Raw genomic sequence first — 24591 nt, 5'->3', positions numbered from 1 at the left:
ACGTATGTTTATTGCGGCATTATTCACAATAGCAAAGACTTGGAACCAACCCAAATGTCCAACAATGATAGACTGGATTAAGAAAATGTGGCACATATACACCATGGAATACTATGGAGCCATAAAAAATGATGAGTTCATATCCTTTGTAGGGACATGGATGAAATTGGAAACCATCATTCTCAGTAAACTATCGCAAGAACAAAAAACCAAACACCGCATATTCTCACTCATAGGTGGGAATTGAACAATGAGATCACATGGACACAGTAAGGGGAATATCATACTCTGGGGACTGTGGTGGGGAGGGGGGTGGGGGGAGGGATAGCATTGGGAGATATACCTAATGCTAGATGACGAGTTAGTGGGTGCAGTGCACCAGCATGACACATGTATACATATGTAACTAACCTGCACAATGTGCACATGTACCCTAAAACTTAAAGTATAATAAAAAAAAAAATTAAAAAAAAAAAAAAAAAAAAAAAAAGACAGGTGATTAACTTGTTAAAAGTAACTTGTGGAAGTTCCAGATTGCTGATAAATTAGCACTGGGAATTACCATATTTTATATACGTGCCTTGCTATTTTTCAGATCTGGGAGAAAGCACAAAATTCGTCTAAGAACAACTTTCTAATAACTTATTATGATTGACAGAATCTTCTTGGAATAATCCAGTGGCTGACTAGTCATCTGACCAACTGATAAATGCAATTTGTAATCAATAACAAGCATCCTCCAGTTGATGTAATTTACAATGTTATTTGTTAGCTGGATGAGTTTGGAAAAGTTACGTAACCTCTCTGAACATCTGTAAAATTGAGATGTGGTATGTGGCATCACAGATGGACAATTATATGAAAACTGTAGAGTCTGGATGTGGTCGTTCACACCTGTAGTCCCAGCCACCCAGGAAGCTGAGGAAAAAAGATTGCTCAAGTCCAGGAGTATGAGTCCAGCCCTGGCAACATAGTGAGACCTCGTATAGTCCATGTAAGCCACTTACCAGCTTCTAGTGGATAGATTCATCACCAGATAGTCCTGATTTGAACTCTCAGTTCTGAAGAAGTCAGGGATCCCTGTTGTATAACTGCCCCAGAGATGGTGAACTGTTACGGGAACTCTTCACATCATAAGTGTCTTCATTGGAGCCAACCCGTCTTCCTCCTTTCCCTTGGGAAATTATTGCTGCTATATTACTCAGAGTCCAGCCAGGGAAACAGAAACCACTCTAAATATGTACAACAACAAAAAAGAGGATTTAATTCGGGAGAATGGTAACTTGATAATGAAAGAAGTTGAGAGGCCAACAGGACATTGTGGGGAGACCCAGCTATTGGCAAACACATGAAGTCACTCCCACCGCTAGGCTTGGCTGACCTAGGGAGGAGGCAACACTGTGAGTCCAGAGACAGGAGTGGGGCCACCAAGGCCTCTCTGGTGGGATCTGGTGCTGCAGTCAAGGCTGAGACCACACCTGTTCTCTTCTTTCCACCCTTTTATCTCCTGCCATTGGCTGAACTAGGTCAGGAGCCATCTAAGCTGCCTCCAAGGCAGAGACTGAGGATGTGGAGGAGAACAGGCAATGGGATGGGACTGGGGGGAAACGGATAAGGGCTGGAGGATTGCCTGCTTACACTGTTAAATCAGTACAAACCCCTGTTCACCACAAAAGCCACACTGTGGAAACAGAAAGCTTCATTCAGTAGGTAGAGGTGTACAGGATAGATTTTATGTAGGAAAAAAATGTTATATATGGCAGCAAAGGCCTGATGGGATTTTATGCTTGATCTTTCAGCTCAGATTTGGATTTTTCAAATGTTTAGGGTAAATATAACCTTAAAGAACTACAAAATTGTTCTTTTCTGGCTTCTAAAATGGTGTCAACAAAATATTCAATTAGTCTTTATTTTATAGAGGTGGCTAGCTTCCTCTAGATAAAAGTGTATAGAAATGATTTTCTGGTGGTTTACAGTGCTTTTACAGTGGTTTCTAGAAATGTATTTTCAAGCACTTTAGTTTTTTCCATAAAATATATAGGTTGGTCTAGATGCGTGCAAAGTCAACTCTTTCAAAAAGTTAGTTCCCCCATGCCTTGCAAATTCTTGTAATCTACTATTGCTTTGTAATGATTCATCCCTTTGGTAATTCAATATTTATTCTTTAGCTTTGTTTGATATACAAATATGAATAAGAAATCTGCTGCCATAAAAATGTATAGTTTATTTAGCAAGGAATGTAGGACAAAAGAACAAGAAAATTATGACGTGAAAGTATAGTAAGGTAAAAAAGCAAGAAAATCCTAACATTTTCGACAATGTGGAACAACCAAGAGGACACAGGTTGAGTGAAATAAGCCAGGAATAGAAAGACAAACACCACATGATCCTCATATATGGAATCTTAAAAAAACAAATTCATAGAAGCAGAAAGTAGAATGGTAGTTACCAGAAGCTGGGGGTGGGGAGAGACTGGGGAGAGGTTGGTCAAAGGATACAGAATTTCAGTTAGACACGGCCAACAAGTTACATAATCTCTCTAAGCCTTTCAGCATGATTTGTGGTGATAATTAGAGAATATGAAGCATCTACTGTAGGCCCCAACCTCCATTGTAAATACTTAAACAATGGAATACTTAAAAGATTCTGTAGAGATGGGAATTTTTATGTGTTTGTTGTGTATGGGAGAAATGAAGACCAAGAAAGATTTGGTTTCTCTAAACATATTATAAAATACTAACTGGTTCTTGATGCATAATCAACCAAAAATATTCAAGTGTGGCCACAGAGATTTCTTGGTAACTCCTTCCTAGTGCTGGATAGGGTGTAGGGCTATGAAGAAGGACACTGCACATCTCTCTGCATGAAATGGGAGAATCTCTCATGGGGTCAGAACAGGAAAGCTTCCTTCTGGGGAACTAGGTCCTTTGCACCCGGTGGACCTGACAAATTGACGCCACCATTTAATGGAATAGGCTGGACTCTGCAGGCTACAATCCTGGAAACAAATAATTTTTGCAAATAGGCTTAGCCAGTTCTCCCTGTGCTGTGTATGAAAGATACCTTGGATGGATTCCAAAGATTTTGGGTTCCTTTCGGGTATTAGAACAGTCTCATTATCAGATATCATAACATTAATAAAATCTAAAAAAAACCCTGTTTTTCGTTCACTTTTCTCTACACCAAAGAGAGGAAAATGTTTAGTCTTGTCTAGAATTTACCTTGCTGCTTCTCTTTTTTCATTCGATCCGCCTTCAGGATATAGGGTCTGGGATAAGAGAAAGAAGAAATAGAAAAACATTAATACAAGACATTTTATTCAGCTGGTGCTTTTTAAAAATTATCTTGGCTACCAAAGGCTGTCAGGAGAGACATACCAAGGGTTCCCACCTCCTTGGGTGCTTGTGTCACTCTTTGTAGACACCCCTCTAGGAATCACAAACCTACGCAGTCTCATGAGCCAAGTGACGTCACCTCAGCAGGCCTCTCTCAATGCTCTCTCAGCACCTCCCCGCTGAGGTCCCACCACACAGGCCCCTTGCACAGGCTCTTTCAAGGCTCCTTGGCTGCCCACCTTCCCAAGGCATAGCAGAAAAGGTAGCTTTCGCTGCAGCCCTCTTACCTGGAACCTCCATTGTAACAGCTCCACAGCCAGCTTTCCACCTTCAGTTTCTGGAGGCAAAGGGTAGATCCCAGTGGCTACACCCCCCAAACTTGGAGTGGGGGCACCAGTTCAGCTATTGTGCTACATTTGAATAGCACCGTTTGAACAGGGTGGACTTGGAATAACCCATGGCTCAGCAGGCATCCAGCCAGGATGAGATGCTATCCTTCCTTTTTGCAAGCCCCTCTCCTTCTCCCTCCTACCCCCATGTCCATCTTTGGGCTTGGGAAGCCTGGGAAGACACGAACTTTGGAAGATGAAAGAAACAATGTCAACTTTCTACCTCTTTAAATGAATTTCTTCCACTGAAGCCTTGGTCTTCTCTTAGGTGGTTACTGGGGATGGTGTTCATGAGAACCAAGTTGGCCATCGCTGGGCAATTTGGTAGGAAAGTATCCAGTGCTTCCCTTTAGAATGTGGGCTAACTTATTACCCCACTATTCTCGGCTTCAAGACATCAGACAAAATTCAGGACAGCAAAAAGCTCTCAGTCTATGTTTGATTGCATTAGAAATGTACAAATTTTTCACTGCAGAAGCAAGAAAGCACAAAAATTCTGCAGCTCCCTGGGAGTAATGGTTTCACGCCTGGAGGGCTTTGACTGCTGAAGGCCTCGCCATTTTCTCTTTGCCTTATTTTTCCTGCAGCTCAATGTCATCATTTATTTGTCTTTAATCTGTTGTTTCATGATCCTATGTTGAAATAAGGTAGGATTTAAATAAGTCCATAAATGTGACCACTAAATTTCAATCATCGGTTTTATAAAGCATAAATGAAGAATACAGCTATTATTATCTCCACTTTACAGGTGAGGACCTGGGGTAAAGTTAGTTTAAGTGAGTTGCTCGAGGTCACCAAGCCAGTGACTGGCATTCCAGATACAAACACTTTCGAGCTCTGGAGTCTGTGCCCCCAACTCTGTAATATAAATACAACTTAAAAGGAAAAATAAATGAGACACGGCCTTGATTATGTGCCTGACTCCATTGGGGCAGGTCTTGCTATGGAATGCTGTCCTTGTAGCATATTTGTTAAAACTTAGGTGCCCATAAAAGCATGAATTTAGCTTGAATCCTATTCCCTCTGTTGAGAACCCTTCCAGAGACTTAACTGAATACATAAAGTCTCCCTGGAAATCCATGGCCCTTTTATCCCTCCTGAGAGAGGTCAGGAGCTCCAGGGCACAGCTTATCAAGTCAAATGCTCCAAGTCGCAGAACTTATGTGGGCTAGCTTCCTGGGCAGGCGGTTGGGATGGGGTGTGGCAAACTGGGAGCAAAATTCTTTGTATTGTCGCAGGCTCAGTAATGAAGAAAGCTTGTTTTTCCACTTTCAGTATGGCTACTTTCATGTGAAATCTGTCTGCTTCTACATATATTTGGGAGAAGTTGAAAAATGGGGTATAATAAAATGTGCTTGTCATCTCCTAATTATTACAGCAAGAAGGTAAGAATAGGTTCTACCTGATCCAGATCTCCTTCCCACTTGCATTCTATTGAACGAATATCTACTTTATAGAAAAAAAAGAAAAACATTAAAAGCCAGCTCCCGGCTATCTGCAATATGACCTGGGTTGTTCAATTAATTTTTTTAAAAAATACACACGTCAGTTTTCTGGGGAAGTGGACAGAACATTTTTGTACGACTCAGGAATCTAGATTTTAGTACAGTTTCTTCCACTGACAGATGATACCTGTAACTTAATTGCTATGAGACTGGAATTCTCAAATGTAAAATAGGAGAGAAGGACCAGGTCCAAGATTTTTAACTTTCTTTAACATCTATTTGAAAAATTTCAATCTTACAGAACAGTTGCAACTATAGTACAACTATATAAGCTCCAGGGTCCCATTTGCCTGGATTCATAGACTATTTATATTGTCACATTTGCTTCTTTCTCCTTATATAATAACAACAATAATAATGGGAGTATATAATTATTAATATTTGACAAACTACGTGAGAGTAAGTTAGAGATCTTTTGCCTTTTAGGCCAAATACCCATACTTCTGTGTACATGAACAAGAGCAACCACTTCCAGAACCATAATGCAATTATCAAATTCAGAAAAATTTACATCAACATCATGGTGAGTGTAAATTAACCATAAGCCCAGCTGTAAAATTCCTCTCTTTGTACTCTTTATTTCTCAGACCAGCCGACACTCAGGGAAAATAGAACCTACATTGAAATATTGGGGGCTTTAATTCACAATCCATATTCAAATTCCACCAAATGTCTTAATAATGTACGTTGCAGCAGTTTTCCCCAGTTCTTAGTGGAGCCCAGGATCTCACTTTGGTATCAGTTGTCTTGCCTCCTTGATCTCCTTTAGTCTGAAGCACTTTCTCCTAATTCTTGATCTTCCATGACATTGACCTTTTCGAAGGGTGCAGAGCAGAGATTTTATAAAACAGTCCTCAGTTTGAGTCAGTCTGAGGTTTCTTCATGCTCAGGTGGCACTGAGCATTTTGGGTGAGAAGACAGTGGGAGTGAAGATGTCTTTCCTGTACATCTCTTCAGGAGGCGGAAAGGCCAGTTTGTCTTGTTGGTGACATTCACTTTGCTGACTTGGTTAGAGAGGTGTCTACTGTGTTTCTTCACTGCAGAGTTAACATTTTTCCCTTTATATAAGTAGTAATTGATCCATGTGAAGACACCGTAAGGCTGGGTTCATATTCTTTCCTCATGAAACGTGCATCAATGACTTAAGCTTTCTTTGATGAATCATGCAGGTAGCAATCAGTCTCGTGATGGATGTATAGATTTTTTTCATCCTTTCTTCTACATTTAAATATTGGTCTTCTGCTATAGGAAGAAGTTTCTCCTGTCCCATTTAGTGACTTATTGACCTGTCTATTTATTTTTTATCATTATGGACTTATGGTTCAAATTTTGATACAGACATGTTTTTAATTAATTACATAATGGACTGGCTCCCTAGTGAAGAAAAACACACACAGACACTAGCCAAAGTGCATATTTTTCTGGTGCTAATGGATCTTTGAAGTTTATTCATGGCCCAAACCCTCAGGTACCTTGAACTTTGTATAGTGACATTTCTGCCTCTACAATGCAATGATACTTCTGTCCCTGTTGAAATGACTTGAAAGGAAGCAGATAGTTGGCTTCAGTTATAAAAGTTTCTTAGAATTATGGTTTCCAGCTTCATCCATGTCCCTACAAAGGACATGAACTCATCATTTTTTATGGCTGCATAGTATTCCATAGTGTATATGTGCCACATTTTCTTAATCCAGTCTATCATTGTTGGACATTTGGGTTAAAAACCAAATAACGCATGTTCTCACTCATAGGTGGGAATTGAACAATGAGAACACATGGACACAGGAAGGGGAACATCACACACTGGGGCCTGTTGTGGGTTGTGGGGAGGGGGGAGGGATAGCATTAGGAGATATACCTAATGTTAAATGACGAGTTAATCCGTGCAGCACACCAACATGGCACATGTATACATATGTAACTAACCTGCACGTTGTGCACATGTACCCTAAAACTCAAAGTATAATAATAATAATAAAAAAGTTTCTTAGAAAGCAGGCTATTTGGTTTTTTCAGTGAATATTGCTGCAAAAGTGCTTTCATCCGTACCTTAAAAGCTTTGCAGTTTGACTTTAACGCTCAGAAAGTTAGAGAAACCCTCCCTTTGGCTCCTCCTTCAACCTCCTTCAAGCCTCAGCTTTTGGGTCCCTGTTGCTTGGAGAATGGCGTGTGCAGGCTCTGTTGATTCTATCACAGATATGTGAGGCTCCAAGTCATGTTTCATCCTCAGGCTGTCTACTGCAGGAGACGGCAGGAAGAGATCTCCCAAGAGTGACCTCCACAAACTATGTCACATTTATGTGAAAGAAGGAACAATATGGTCAATAGTAGAAGTAATTAGTGTCTCAGGCTCTGCAAATAGACAGACCTTATTTCCAGCCCCAGGTAGAAGTCTCTAGCCTCTGCCAGATAGGCCTAAGCCCTAAGTCTTCATTTGCTCACATGGGTAATGGGGATCATAACTGCGTCCCTGCATTGGGTGGTAGCATGTAGCAGGCACGCCGTGGATGATACCCTTGGAGCCTTGTTTGCCCCATGCCTGGGGCCTCCCCGCTGTACATTGTGTGTGGGCAGCTCAGCCCAGCCCTGTTCATTTTGGAAGGTTCACCTGGACCTCAGCTCCTTGTCCATGTCTCATTTCCACTGCCTGGATTGCTGTGAGGCTTACATCAAATGAGCCAAGTTTTGGTCCTCAGCCCTTCAAATTCAGCTCCTCCTAGCTTTGCTAAGTGGTAAATAGCTAATCTGAAGAAGAAATCTAAATCATCCAACTTCTGCTGCTCCTTTCCTTGTTCAACCCAAAGGAGTGGAGGTGGCCATTGTAGTGTCAGGAGGGCAGGCTTGCAGCCGTGGAGGGGGAAGATTTGGGGACTGGCAGTGACTCAGCCTCATGGGATGCAGGGTCCCCGCCTCATGGGATGCAGGGTCCCCACTTGATCATTCAATCTTTGAATGTCTCTTTCCTTCCTTTCTTCCATCAGCAAACATTTACGCAGAGAAACTATGTGCTGGTAAGTATATGAAGTACCAGTTCTGGCTCCTTATATTAAGGAAAAAATATCAACTATAAATATAGTAATGACTTCTTTGAGAAAAAATAAGCAGGTTCTATGCTCCTTGAAGCTTTATCAATGTCAAGAAATTATGGAATATAATTTCTAGAAATGCCGTATGGTTCTACATTACTATGTATTGTTCAGATCACTTATCTCTACTGTTCCTAATTTTTTTCCTATCAAAGATGATTTTGGATAATCATCTCATTATCTTCATTATTATAATATTCTTACTATTTTAGCATAAGGAGCAGAAATTTCCACTGCCCACACTTCCTCTCATTGGCAGAAATTTCCTGCTTCTCTGACAAAGTAAAATGAGAAAAGAAAGGGAAAGACTACGGAGGAAGACTGGCGCTGGGGAGCATCAGTGTGCCTTTGAAAGCAAATGATTCATTTAAGAAGATATCCTCAAGTAATAAGCACTATACTAGGTGTCTAAATTACCCAAAGTGTGAATTCAAGTATCTCTCTCTCTCTCTCTATATATATATATACACACACACATATATATACACACATATATATACATACCATATACACACACACACACACATATATATACACATACCAATCAAAAGATGAGATTATATTACCTATTTTCTTTTTTTTATTATTATACTTTAAGTTCTGGGGTACATGTGCAGAATGTGCAGGTTTGTTACATAGATATACACAGGCCATGGTGGTTTCCTGCACCCATCAACCCGTTGTCTACATTAGGTATTTCTCCTAATGCTATCCCTTGTCTAGCCTCCCACCCCCCGACAAGCCCTGGTGTGTGATGTTCTTCTCCTTGAATTCAAGTCTTTACTTCCAGATTATTCACTCCTTGATTAAAAAATACATGTTATTATGTCAGAGAAATTCAGAATCAGATAGAGTCCACACCATATTCGCTGAGGATGGACTGTGGTAGTTGGTGGAAAGGAGGGACCTTTTTTGGAAGATGTGGTGGGGTGGGGGTGGGAGTGGAGGAAGGGGTTGGGGGTGGGTGATGAGAGAACTCATGACTTGGAGTTAAATTAACATCTGGCTCAGTCACTTGATAGTATTGCTACCTTAAAATGGGGACAAAATGTCCTATGCCTTTACTACATGGACTACTCGTAAAAATCAAATGAGGCAATGTGGGATGTTTATATAAACGTTAATGTGATGGACAAATATAATAACTTTTAGGAAGGGTTTTTAAATTCCGGAGAAATACCATATGATCGCCATATGGCCATAACATTGTGTGCTTTATGTCCACTCAAGGTGAAGAATTACAAATGACATTCCCTGCAAAAATTTGCACATGAATGAGTTTGTTCTAGAAAACATGCCATATTAAAGTGTTTTAAGACAATTGGATGAAACTGGTGTTCATCCACTAGTGGACTAATCACTCAGCACTGATGGAATTTCTACTATCATCTAAATACCAGGCTAGGATTCAGAAAGCACAGGACAAGTGTCAGATGAGGACAGACAGCAAGAGAGGAAGTGTAATATGGCTTGATTACTAGGGACATGGCCTTAGGGTAGTGGTGGAACTCCAGGAAGATTTCCTGAGGGAGTGAGGCTGGCACAGAGACAGTATTTGAACTGAGAAGGGAAGGAGTGAGAGAGTGCCTGAGAAGAGGAGTGAGAGAGTCAGAGGACATGTGGTGGGCTGAGCTGTGATTCCCGGTAGGAGAAGTACCATGAGCACCAACCAAGGTGAACTTAACAGTCCCCTTAGCTCAACTAAACTGCAGACAGGTTTCTTCCTTACTCTAGACCCCTGGCCTTTCTTTTCTCAGAGCATTTACTTTAGAAATCTTGCCTCTATACATTTTTTTCTACCCCTTTCAAATGCAGACCTTCTCCCAGTCTCTTGCTAGTTTTACAACCCAGAAAATGTCTTCCCGGTGGATCTTGGAGCTAGGCCTTTGAAATGTAATCACTAAGAAAGATAGGGCTCCTATCTCCAGTCTCCTTGCGAGGACAGAACCCTAACTTCAATAAGCACCAATTAGCAAGCACAGATGGCCTCATCACATCAACCAGCCTCTCTCCCTGATAGACACTTTCAATACTTTTCTGCTGACTCACCCCAGAGTTTAAAAACTTTCCCACCTTATGTTGCAATGGAGTTGAATTCAATCTCTCCCATTGCAATAGTCATGAATAGTCTTCCTTGCCCATTTAACTTGACTGGTGCAACTTTTCTTAGACAATGCCCACGGCCCTGGCCTACTCCTTTTGTTCATCACAGGAAGCAGAACATTCTAGATGGCAAATGTTTTATCTGCAAGCTGCCTATTCTTCCAAGTCAGCAGGAGCAATGCCCACTGGTGCCCTGGATCCTTGCTAATTACATTGTTCTGCCAACTGAAGACAGCACTATCTGCTGCACTGCAACACATGGGAACTCAGGCAAGCTTCTGGGCCACAGCACTGGTCGGGGAGAAGCTCATATCCTGCACTCTGGGGCTGAGCCCCTGCAGAAATCCTGGATCATTATTAGCAGAAATCACAACACCACTCTCATTTGAATTGACCACAAGCCAGGAGGCCAATGGTTTACCAACTCCCTGGGCTGGATCTGACATCTAGTTCACTTTGGCATAACATCACTGGCATCGTTTACGGAAAAAAAAAATGAGGAGAAATTAGAGTTTGTATGAAGTCCTTCCTGAGCTTTAAGGCTTTCAGAATCTAATTCCTATCTACAAGTAAAGAAAGCCCAATGTGTAAACTATTTGCAGGCATGACTTTGAGGTTAATTCAGAAATTGGGTGGCATATAACATCTTGATCAAAAGTGAAAAGTAGGTAAGACTTATGGGTCTGCATTTTTATACTAAGCTTTCCCATTAAGGAAGAAGTCTTAAAAATTCTAGAAGTAATATCAAGGAGAGAAAAAAATGAAAAAGATCTTAAGAAACAGGGTTTTCAAAATTTACTAGAAGAGCTTCTTTATAAATCATATTTATAAGCATATTAGGGAATTTTAATCAACTCAGTCAAATTTCCTCTGTGATCCACATGAGTTTTGTCTTATCAAACAACTCACTAATTCAAACCACTAGATAAAAAGGTCGCAATTGAAATTTCATTAAAATTCAGTTTATGTGTATACACATACACTGTGTATCACTAAAGATTTATGTTGAACATGAATTTAGTGGGATCTCTTAGAAATTCATGTTTAATATTTCCTTCAGTGGTGTAAACAAGATATCAATTCAGAGTGTGAGTGGAAGACACCAATACTAAATAAGAGAATGGCAGAACAGTTTGTCGGCATCACCACATCCTTTTGTAAAATTTTGATGCTGAAATAATCAAAGAGAATGACCTTGAAATCAAAATATCTGATGTTGTCTACCATGAGGAAGGTGACGGCAGAAAGCAGCAAGCTGAAGGGCTGGGGCTGCTTCAGTGTGCACTGCCTCAGTTTCCTCATTTGTTAAAAGTAGATATTAAAAGTCCCTATCACAGTTGTGTTTTGTGAGAATGAACTACATGTGATTACAGTTAGCATGGGTAAGGTGTTTGGAACAATTCCTGGCACATTATAGATGCCCAATAAAGGTTAGCAATTACATGATTTTTGTTAACTACTGAAATCCTGTTATGGGCTACAACACAGACACTTCCAAGTTCCTTCATGAGTCCTCTCACCATTGTATACTTAGATAAGTATATGCCTGGACACTGGAATTATTTGTGTGTGTATATATATATATATATATATATGTGTGTGTGTGTATATATATATATATATATATATATATATTTGAACAAAGAAGGAAGACACTATCTACGTCTTCACAGACACATAATGTCAGTGTGGTGGGGAGTGCTGGGTCTCCCCAGTATCTGATCTGCCTTTTTACCCTTAGTAAAATAAAGAATTAAGATTTCTGGCTGTGTACACAGCTGCCAAGTTTAAAGACCACATTTCCCAGCCTCTCTTAGGCTAGGGATGACCATATGAGTAAGTTGTGGCCAAAAGGAGGTAGGAGAAATGTTTTGTTCAACTTCCTGGAAGTGTTCTTAAAATCGAGGGCTCACTCTTCTTCACCTGCTTTCTCCTTCCTGTGGAAGGAGCCCCAGCAGTGTGCAAACAAGCCAGGGATGAACAGTCATCAGGGAGGAAAGGTCTGGGTCCCTGATGACCACAGAGAGGCTGGTAGTCTGTGGCTACTTATATTGGGTCTTCGTTATGCAAGATTTTAAAAATCTTGTTTAAGCCACAGTTTTATTATTACTTTTGCTTGAATTTTTAATAATTTGCAGCTGAACCTAATCCTCCTAGCAGACACTGTCTTTTTCAAACTGTAGTAAAGCATTCCATTTCCACCTTGCTTGAATAAATTCCTTGCATTTCTGCAGTCATACTACTTGGTAAAGTAATTTTAACCAGTGGGCATAAATAAATATATATCACTTATGATATCTTTCTTAGTTCTGTTGCCAAAGATAGACCCAAGCATGTGAATTCTTACAACTTATGGCTTTATTTGTCATGGAAATATGACATATCACTTTTCTTTTTATTACTCTTATCTTTCCAGGAGATTATGGGAGTGATGGATGACCTTATCTTTGAATAAATGAATATTGGCTTTAAAATTAAATTTTAAGTGGAAAAGGATGATGGTGTGTTATATAGAGAACTTAGTGAAATAAGAAAAAGTTTTTTTGAAAAAAATGATTGAAGTTTAGTTTATCTATAGGTAGACAGTGATTTATAAGTGCACAAAAATAAAAAAGATACCCAATAACTCAATTTGTAGGTAATAAACATTGACTACAATCTCCAAAAGAAAGAAAAATTCGTAATTAGTGAAGATATATTTAGGTCTATGGTTATTCCAGATGGCAGAAGAAAAAGCAAAATAATTCAAATCAATGTAAAAAAGAAATAGAAAGTGGGTGAGGCCTATGAATCCTGAGGCCAGCTGGCAGGAAATCACTGTGACATAGCACTACCTTGGCCTCACAGCAGAAGCTGATGCTGAAGGGATGATGAGCATGGGTTATTTGGTCCATGGCCAGTGGGTAAGAGCCGTGAGAGGAAGAAAGGTCAGTCCACTGTTACCATAAGAAAAATGGGGAAGAGTGATTAAAACAGCATTACCATTCCCCTCAACTTAACTAAACTTTCGACAGGTTTCCTCTTGACCCTAGGCTTCTTGCCTCCTGATATGATTTGGCTGTGTCCCCACCCAAATCTCATCTTGAATTCCCACATACTGTGGGAGGGACATGGTGGCAGGTAATTGAATCATGGGGGCAGGTCTTTCCCATGCTGTTCTCATGACAGTGAGTAAGTCTCATGAGATCTGATGGTTACTGTAAGAGGAATTTTTCCTGCAAAAGCTCTTTTTGCCTGCTGCTATCCATGTAAGATGGGACTTGCTCCTCCTTGCCTTCCACCATGATTGTGAGGCTTCCCCAGCCATGTGGAACTGTAAGTCCAATTAAACCTCTTTCTTTTATAAATTGCCCAGTCTTGGATATGTCTTTATCAGCAGTGTGAAAATGGACTAATATACCTCCCTTTTCTTTGAGCATTTATTTGAGAAAACTTGCAATTTTAAGTCCTTTCTCTGCCCCTTTGAGATGTAAATCTTCACCCAGCCTCTTGCCAGTTTTGCATCCCATTCTGTCTTTCCCAAGGACATGCAACTCATCCTTTTGAAATGTAATCATCAAGGAAGATATCATCGACCCTATCTCCCAGTCTCTGTGAAAAAGCAGGAGACTAAATTTGATAAGTACCAATTAGCAAACACAAATGGTCAAATTTCACTAATCAACTTATTTCCTCCCAGCCTTGAGTACTTCACTAGCCCATCTCAGCACTTAACTCCCTCCTTTGTTTCCAGTGTTGAATTGAAGCTCTCTCCTCTGTTGTAATCATTTTGAATAAAGTATTCCTTGCCTGTTTAACTGGTTCAGCATAATTTTTCTTTTATAAGCCAAACACAGAGGAATGAGGACAGAGAGAGATAAACAGAAAATTATAACAAACATGGATGAGCTGTAGCTCCTGCGGTCGCTGGAGCTGCTTAGATTCTGACATGCTTGTAGTTCTATGTTCCAGGGCCTGGGCTTCCAGGGCTGTCAGGGATGCTGGTTTGTTCAGCTACATCTGCCTTGACAAGAGGAAGCCCCATATGAAAAAAACAACATTTCCCACATCACTGGGCTACTCACAATATATAACTGCCCTGAAATATATAGCCACCACCTACCAGTGCATGATTCAGAAAGCTAGAAGACACTTTCCCAAAGAATGCAGTTGGCATTGGCTTTGAGAAAAAATGCCCCAATTTTTAAACATTGATGGATTGGAACTTTTGTGCTCTGTAACTGGGTTACGGTGCCTCAGTGGCATGGAGAGATAGAGCAGTAATAAGAAGAGAGGAATTGGGAGTTAGAATAGCCGGAGTGGTGTGCACAGGAAAAGAATCACGCCTTGGTCTCTTCATTTGTGCATTCCTTACAGTGTCCATTGGTGCAGTAGTTACAATTCCATCCCCAGTTTGTTCTTCAGTGGTGCACTCAGGTGCTCAGCAGTTAACTTAGTTGACCTGCTGGTGGCTAGTGATCAGCCTGGTCTTTTGAATCACCCTGGATTCCAAGTCACCAGTGCTTTGTAATGGGGTTACCTGACTAGACATAAGAGGGACCTCAACCAGCACTGGTGTTTCTGGGTGACCCTGGTGGATGGTGGCTGTGTGGCCAGAATTGAGTTTTTTTTGACAGGCTTCCTGTGGCAACTTACTATCCTTAGCATATTGATAGCCATCAGCCATTGTTGGTTATATCTGCTCATTGATACGCACCAGCGGTTTAAACCTACATAATCTTTTACCTGTGTTGGAATCTGAAAGACCAGTGTGTATAATCAGAGGCTTATCATAAAGTAATATCCAGCTAGGACTACCGGTACCTTTTCCTTCTAGCTGCTGGGAATTGAAGGAATAATATCTCACAATAATTTCTGCTCAGATTTTCTTTTTCTCAGCTATAGTTTCTAATGCTGTCGATCTTCTGAAACTTTTTTCCCTTTCCTGGCTACCTCGAAAATGAATTTTTGTGTTCACAATCTATAAATCAAAGATTCCCCTAGTCATTACCTGAAAGTGTATGGGTACTTGAGAGGAACAAAAAGTTTCCCAGTGCTGAAAGGGTATCCTTCAGCCCTCAACAGAGCAATAAGGCACTAATTGATTCCTTAATAAGTTCCCTGCACCCTAAATCTACTAAGGAAACTAAGGAGTCTATGCAAAAAAAAAGACCTCTATTTAAAGATGGCATTAATGTATCCCCAAATTATTTTTGGAACTTAGCCCCTTTGGAATATCTCTTTTCCTACTAGAAGAAAGGCTTGGTGCTTGTGGGCAAGGCTTAAACAGGTGGTGAGTTTAGGATCAATCCTGCCATTGAATTGTCATGTGATCAAAGGTGAGCTATTTAGACTGTAGGTATCTATGAAGACTTTGGCATGGGGCCCAGTTTGGTTTCTCAATACTCAAGCAATATGGGCAGAAATCAGGTATTTTTAAAATGCCCATCTCTTGGCAAAATTCAACCAAAATTTGTTTCATTGAAAGAATTTGAACACATTGAAGGAGAGTCCACCTCACTGAAAAATGTCCATACATTTTTTTCTGAAATATTAAATCCTGAAATAAAAGGTAGTCATAAATCAATCTCAATAGCTTCATGTAGAAACACTAAATAACAACTTTAAAATTGACATCACCTGATATCCAATTCTGTGAGTAGAAAATAATCATAAGCAATAGGATAGGCAAATCCTTTGCCTGAAAACAGGTGCATGTTTTAACTTCCCCGGAGACCAAGGATCTGGCTGGTTTGTCTCCCCCAACTTCTCCCTTACCCCATGATCTTCAGGAGATCACCTCATGATCTTCGGTAGCTTATTCTAGTATTTTGGCCAACTAATTGTCAGAAAGTTCCTCCTTAAGTTTAATCTGTGTTTCTTCTATTTTAATTTAAACATTATTTGGATTTATTTTAGCTGGTAAATAAATATCTGTCTGAGATTTCTTAGCCTGACATAACGAAGTACAATAGACTTGGTGGCTTAAACAACAGAAATTTACCTTCTCACAGTTCTGGAAGCTGGACTTTCAAGATCAGAGCACCAGTAAGGTTGGTTTCTGGTGAGTGCTGACACAGCCTTTTCTCTGTGCAAGCAGGCGGAGAGCAGGAGATCAAGCTTTCTGGTGTCTCTCTTCACATGGGCCCACTAATTCTGCCAGAGCAGAGCTGTACCCCCATGGCTTCATCTAACTCTAATTACCCTCTAAAGGACCATCTTTAAATATCATCACATTGGGAGTTAGGACTTTAACACATAAATTTACATTTAGTCCATAACATCATCCTATCTCTGTATTTCTTTCCTTTAGGTTTAATAAATCAGAAATTCTAAATATTTCAGAAGACTTACTTTATATTCTTTGAAAAAAATTAATTAATGACTTTCTCTTAGTCCTGTGTATTTTTCACCTTTTTAAACATGTGATGCTGCACAACTATATTTAACACATATATACACAAACACATATGCGTGTGTACTGTCTAGCTAGCACCCAAGAAAAAATGATAAATTTGGATTCATATTGTATTGGTTACATCAAAATAACCCCCAGACAAATATAAAAAGACAATTTAAAAAACTAAACCTTAAAGCCAGGCACGGTGGCTCATGCCTGTAATCCCAGCAATTTGGGAGGCCGAGGAAAGTGGAGAATCTGAGGTCAGGAGTTCGAGACCAGCCTGACCAACACGGTGAAAACCCCTCTCTACTAAAAACAAAAAATTAACCAGGCGTGATAGTGCATGCCTGTAATCCCAGCTACTTGGGAGCCTGAGGCAGGAGAATAGCTTGAACCCAGGAGGCAGAGGTTGCAGTGAGCCGAGATTGTGCCATTGCATTCCAGCCTGGGCAACAAGAGCAAAACTCTGTCTCAAAAACACAAAAGCAAAAACAAAAACACAACAACAACAACAAAAACTAAACCTTAAAAAGCACTAAGAGAATACAGAAATTTTTCTAAACTGACAGTTGAGGAGGATTTTAAGCAAAATTAAAAACTCAAATTGACAAAAGTTAGATGACATTTGTCATGAAAAGTTAAATAGACAACATGAAAAGTTAAAATTTACTGCATGACAAAAAAATGCCAGAAATAAAGTACAAAAAAAATTCAACTAAAAAGATATTTATAGCATATATTACACACAAAGAGCTGATATTTTTAAAACACAGAACTTTTACAGATCAGCAAGAACAAGAAACAATCCAATAGAAAAATGGGCAAAAGATGTGAAGAAATACTTTGTAATATACTTTTTAAAATTCAACCTCACTTATTAAAAAATAAAATAAAAACTAAAAGGGACATCATTTTCAATTATTAGATTATTAAAAACATTTGTTTCAATGTGACAAACGTTGGCAAAAGTATAGAGACATCTATTATTAGTATATGTTGCTAGCTGAAGCATTCATTAATGTTGCTTCTTGAAGAGTAATATTACAATACTGTATTATCATACTTTAGAAAGCTGGTATCCTTTGACTTGGTGACTGTCTCACAAGAGGTCATCCTGTGGACATGCTCACACATATGGGAAGGGATGCGGCCCAAGAACCCACGCTGGAGCATTGCCTGGAGTGGCAAAGACTAGAAATCATCACATACTCATCAATGTCTACCTGGTTTAGCAGTTAATTGCGTTTAGTGAAATACCATGCAACCTTTTAACAAATGAGAAAGGCTCGCTTTTTAAAATGTTTTACAGTGTGAAATAGGTTTTGTTCTAGTATTTTACATTAAAAACTAATGCATCAATTACAGCCTTGATGACACTTTCTGTGGAAAAGAATTCTATCCAGGAATATAACCAGCCTGAAACATCCTATACTCCTTGTTTCCAATTAAGCACATCTCAGAGTTATGAGTGTTATTGTCCTTAATTAGCACTTGTTCATGTCCCATCTGCCCAATGGATGAGACTTAGTGTATTGCTGAATGAATAGCAAATATGCATTCATTATTGTCGAGGGTCTATTTTGTATCCATTATTTTGTACTTTCCACAGAAACCTACATTTGCTGAATGTCCACTGCGTGCCAGCCCTTGCTAGATACATAATGCTAACACTAAAACAAAGAAAGGGAAGGCGTCATAAAAGTCCAGTTGGTAGCAATAACTCAATTTGAACAAAACTTCCCCAATAATTAGGTAATAAATAGGACTTCCTTGGGGAAATATTTTTGCACATCTCAATTTCCAAAGTTGGAAATAATAAAGTAATAATTATTTTAATAGCCAAAACAATAATTTTTCTTGTGTAATAATAATGGTATAATTAAAGACAGTTGGAAGTCATGAAACAACAAAACAGAATACTGAATTTTGCTTTGAGGTTCATTATTCACTCAAATTCTTTTTCTAAGGTTCAATTGGGCTTTTTTTTTGTTTTACTTCTTTTTCTTTTTTTTCTGAAAACAGCTAAGCTCAACTAGGTCAAGATGGTTAAAAAAAAATCATGTTTAGCCAGTTAGCCAGAATATTTGTTGAAAGTGAATTTTCTACCACCAAAAAATGCTGTGTAATACTGCATTTTTTAAAGTACATGGTATTTGGAATTTTATTTCCTGGAACAAATTCCCGGTGGAGGAAAGTCCCCATGACTTCTTTTTCACATTGCTCTGTTTTGACTCATTTACTTTTAAAAATACTGTCACTCTTACTAATGTAGAAATGTCTAAGTGTGGATTATGTTAATGTGAATTAGAGTAATTCTTGACATAAATTATCAGACAACAAATAATGCAAAATAATGATTTAAATAATATGTATTATAAACTGGGTTAGCATTCCATTATTTTTATTTAAAAACTTAAATTTCTCAAAAGAATTAAGGAAATAAATTTGTTTTTTTAAAATGACAAAATTTGGAACCTGGAAAACTCCAAATTGTGTAGTGCTCTGTGGCTGTGCCCTTGGAGACGTGAACATCTAGATATATTTTTCAATAAAAAATGTAATTAGGAGACATCATAAAATCATTATATATTTGAGCTGACCGGAAGCAATTCTTTGTTCATTTTCTCGCTTGCACTCTGGGATATTAACCTTCAGAATATTTCCCAGCAGACTAAAGTCATTACTTTTATAGAAAAGGCCAATTCAGCTTAGCTGTGCAGCGTGGTTCTATATTTACCACTCAGTAGATGCAGCTCTGGGTGAAGCTGAGATGTTTAAAGGTGAATCAAACACTGTCAAGTCTGGTTAAAGGAGATGCATCACCCAGCAGGGTGCTTCTTCAAGGAGCAGCAGCAAAGCTCACGTGTCCAACCCTGCACTTTGTCACCCAAAATGTCTAGACAGGAAAGGCAAATACGGGGCTGAGGGGAACTACGTGTGAAGCTTCCTGTGGGACAAAAAGACCATGATGCTTTCAGCAGAGGCCAGGTGGCCTGAAAAGGGGTGCAAGTGGACGAGATTATGGATGTGGGGTAGTGGAGGAGAGAGATAAGGGAAAGGTGGATTGAGACCCCCAGATCATAGGCCTGGGACTGTTGGATAGGCACTGGTGTTATTAACATCAGATTTCTAAAATACACTTGAAGGTACTAAAAGTCTCCAAATATTAGTAAACAAGTCAGTGGCAAATACAAAAAATCACTCCTACACTGTAGAACTGCCTCGTTGCCATCAGCCACATCTATACCAATCCTCAGGCATTGAAAATTGTCATCATTGAAAAAAGGGTGTAAGGGGAGGAGCCAAGATGGCCGAATAGGAACAGCTCCGGTCTACAGCTCCCAGCGTGAGCGACGCAGAAGACGGGTGATTTCTGCATTTCCATCTGAGGTATCGGGTTCATCTCACTGGGGAGTGCCAGACAGTGGGCACAGGACAGTGGGTGCACGCACCATGCACGAGCCGAAGCAGGGCAAGGCATTGCCTCCAAGGGGTCAGGGAGTTCCCTTTCCTAGTCAAAGAAAGGGGTGACAGACAGCACCTGGAAAATCGGGTCACTCCCACCCAAATACTGCGCTTTTCAGATGGGCTTAAAAAACGGCCCACCAGGAGATTATATCCCGCACATGGCTCGGAGGGTCCTACGCCCACGGAGTCTCGCTGATTGCTAGCACAGCAGTCTGAGATCAAACTGCAAGGCCGCAGCGAGGCTGGGGGAGGGGCACCCGCCATTGCCCAGGCTTGCTTAGGTAAACAAAGCAGCCAGGAAGCTGGAACTGGGTGGAGCCCACCACAGCTCAAGGAGGCCTGCCTGCCTCTGTAGGCTCCACCTCTGGGGACAGGGCACAGACAAACAAAAAGACAGCAGTAACCTCTGCAGACTTAAATGTCCCTGTCTGACAGCTTTGAAGAGAGCAGTGGTTCTCCCAGCACGCAGCTGGAGATCTGAGAATGGGCAGACTGCCTCCTCAAGTGGGTCCCTGACCCCTGACCCCCGAGCAGCCTAACTGGGAGGGACCCCCCAGTAGGGGCAGACTGACACCTCACATGCCCGGGTACTCCTCTGAGACAAAACTTCCAGAGGAATGATCAGACAGCGGCATTCGTGGTTCACGAAAATCCACTGTTCTGCAGCCACCGCTGCTGGTACCCAGGCAAACAGGGTCTGCAGTGGACCTCTAGCAAACTCCAACAGACCTGCAGCTGAGGGTCCTGTCTGTTAGAAGGAAAATTAACAAACAGAAAGGACATCCACACCAAAAACCCATCTGTACATCACCATCATCAAAGACCAAAAGTAGATAAAACCACAAAGATGGGGAAAAAACAAAGCAGAAAAACTGGAAACTCTAAAAAGCAGAACGGCTCTCCTCCTCCAAAGGAAAGCAGTTCCTCACCAGCAACGGAACAAAGCTGGAGGGAAAAGGACTTTGAGGAGCTGAGAGAAGAAGGCTTCAGACGATCAAATTACTCCAAGCTACGGGAGGAAATTCAAACCAAAGGCAAAGAAGTTGAAAACTTTGAAAAAAGTTTAGAAAAATGTATAACTAGAATAACCAATACAGAGAAGTGCTTAAAGGAGCTGATGGAGCTGAAAACCAGGGCTCGAGAACTACGTGAAGAATGCAGAAGCCTGAGGAGCCAATGCGATCAACTGGAAGAAAGGATATCAGAGATGGAAGATGAAGTGAATGAAATGAAGCGAGAAGGGAAGTTTAGAGAAAAAAGAATAAAAAGAAATGAGCAAAGCTTCCAAGAAATATGGGACTATGTGAAAAGACCAAATCTACGTCTGAATGGTGTACCTGAAAGTGACGGAGAGAATGGAACCAAGTTGGAAAACACTCTGCAGGATATTATCCAGGAGAACTTCCCCAATCTAGCAAGGCAGGCCAACATTCAGATTCAGGAAATACAGAGAACACCACAAAGATACTCCTCGAGAAGAGGAACTCCAAGACACATAATTGTAAGATTCACCAAAGTTGAAATGAAGGAAAAATTGTTAAGGGCAGCCAGAGAGAAACGTCGGGTTACCCACAAAGGGAAGCCCATCAGACTAACAGCGGATCTCTCGGCAGAAACTCTACAAGCCAGAAGAGATTGGGGGCCATTATTCAACATTCTTAAAGAAAAGAATTTTCAACCCAGAATTTCATATCCAGCCAAACTAAGCTTCATAAGTGAAGGAGAAATAAAATACTTTACAGACAAGCAAATGCTGAGAGATTTTGCCACCACCAGGCCTGCCCTAAAAGAGCTCCTGAAGGAAGCGCTAAACATGGAAAGGAACAACCGATACCGGCCGCTGCAAAATCATGCCAAAATATAAAGACCATCGAGACTAGGAAGAAACTGCATGAACTAATGATCAAAATAACCAGCTAACATAATGACAGGATCAAATTCACACATAACAATATTAACTTTAAATGTAAATGGACTAAATGCTGGAATTAAAAGACACAGACTGGCAAATTGGATAAAGAGTCAAGACCCATCAGTGTGCTGTATTCAGGAAACCCATCTCACGTGCAGAGACACACATAGGCTCAAAATAAAAGGATGGAGGAAGATCTCCCAAGCAAATGGAAAACAAAAAAAGGCATGGGTTGCAATCCTAGTCTCTGATAAAACGGATTTTAAACCAACAAAGATCAAAAGAGACAAAGAAGGCCATTACATAATGGTAAAGGGATCAATTCAACAAGAAGAGCAAACTATCCTAAATATATATGCACCCAATAAAGGAGCACCCAGATTCATAAAGCAAGTCCTGAGTGACCTACAAAGAGACTTAGACTCCCACACATTAATAATGGGAGATCTTAAAACCCCACTGTCAACATTAGACAGATCAACGAGACAGAAAGTCAACAAGGATACCCAGGAATTGAACTCAGCTCTGCACCAAGTGGACCTAATAGACATCTACAGAACTCTCCACCCCAAATCAACAGAATATCCATTTTTTTCAGCACCACACCACACCTACTCCAAAATTGACCACATACTTGGAAGTAAAGCTCTCCTCAGCAAATGTAAAAGATCAGAAATTATAACAAACTATCTCTCAGACCACAGTGCAATCAAACTAGAACTCAGGATTAAGAATCTCACTCAAAACTGCTCAACTACACGGGAACTGAACAACCTGCTCCTGAGTGACTACTGGGTACATAACGAAATGAAGGCAGAAATAAAGATGTTCTTTGAAACCAACAACAACAAAGACACAACATACCAGAATCTCTGGTACACATTCAAAGCAGTGTGTACAGGGAAATTTATAGCACTAAATGCCCACAAGAGAAAGCAGGAAAGATCCAAAATTGACACCCGAACATCACAATTAAAAGAACTAGACAAGCAAGAGCAAACACATTCAAAAGCTAGCAGAAGGCAAGAAATAACTAAAATCAGAGCAGAACTGAAGGAAATAGAGACACAAAAAACCCTTCAAAAAATTAATGAATCCAGGAGCTGGTTTTTTGAAAGGATCAACAAAATTGATAGACCACTAGCAAGACTAATAAAGAAAAAAAGAGAGAAGAATCAAATAGACACAATAAAAAATGATAAAGGGGATATCACAACCGATCCCACAGAAATACAAACTACCATCAGAGAATACTACAAACACCTCTACGCAAATAAATTAGAAAATCTAGAAGAAATGGATAAATTCCTCGACACATACACTCTCCCAAGACTAAACCAGGAAGAAGTTGAATCTCTGAATAGACCAATAACAGGAGCTGAAATTGTGGCAATAATCAATAGCTTACCAACCAAAAAAGAGTCCAGGACCAGATGGATTCACAGCCGAATTCTACCAGAGGTACAAGGAGGAACTGCTACCATTCCTTCTGAAACTATTCCAATCAATAGAAAAAGAGGGAATCCTCCCTAACTCATTTTATGAGGCCAGCATCATCCTGATACCAAAGCTGGGCAGAGACACAACCAAAAAAGAGAATTTTAGACCAATATCCTTGATGAACATTGATGCAAATATCCTCAATAAAATACTGGCAAACCGAATCCAGCAGCACATCAAAAAGCTTATCCACCATGATCAAGTGGGCTTCATCCCTGGGATGCAAGGCTGGTTCAATATACACAAATCAATAAATGTAATCCAGCATATAAACAGAACCAAAGACAAAAACCACATGATTATCTCAATAGATGAAGAAAAGGCCTTTGACAAAATTCAACAACGCTTCATGCTAAAAACTCTCAATAAATTAGGTATTGATGGGACATATCTCAAAATAATAAGAGCTATCTGTGACAAACCCACAGCCAATATCATACTGAATGGGTAAAAACTGGAAGCATTCCCTTTGAAAACTGGCACAAGACAGGGATGCCCTCTCTCACCACTCCTATTCAATATAGTGTTGGAAGTTCTGGCCAGGGCAATTAGGCAGGAGAAGGAAATAAAGGGTATTCAATTAGGAAAAGAGGAAGTCAAATTGTCCCTGTTTGCAGACGACATGACTGTATATCTAGAAAACCCCCATTGTCTCAGCCCCAAATCTCCTTAAGCTGATAAGCAACTTCAGCAAAGTCTGAGGATACAAAATCAATGTACAAAATCAGAAGCATTCTTATACACCAACAACAGACAAACAGAGAGCCAAATCATGAGTGAACTCCCATTCGCAGTTGCTTCAAAGAGAATAAAATACCTAGGAATCCAACTTACAAGGGATGTGAAGGACCTCTTCAAGGAGAACTACAAACCACTGCTTGTAGTGGTTTGTACCATACTGCCCAAGGTAA

General features: G+C 40.1%; 1 long non-coding RNA gene across 1 annotated transcript in view; it reads right to left on the bottom strand.

Annotated features, from left to right (window-relative positions):
• Nucleotides 1–24591, bottom strand: part of LOC117980204 (uncharacterized) — a 290540-nt gene that overhangs the window by 72378 nt on the left and 193571 nt on the right. Inside the window, exons 3-4 of the long non-coding RNA XR_008625312.2 lie at nucleotides 3222–3268; nucleotides 1008–1232 (exon numbers count right to left, since the gene is read on the bottom strand). This is a non-coding gene — a long non-coding RNA (uncharacterized LOC117980204). The remainder of the gene's footprint in view (nucleotides 1–1007; nucleotides 1233–3221; nucleotides 3269–24591) is intronic.

Source organism: Pan paniscus, chromosome 4 (assembly GCF_029289425.2).
Source record: "Pan paniscus chromosome 4, NHGRI_mPanPan1-v2.0_pri, whole genome shotgun sequence".
Classification (NCBI taxonomy): Eukaryota; Metazoa; Chordata; class Mammalia; order Primates; family Hominidae; genus Pan; species Pan paniscus.
This window is presented reverse-complemented; position numbering and strand designations above follow the sequence as displayed.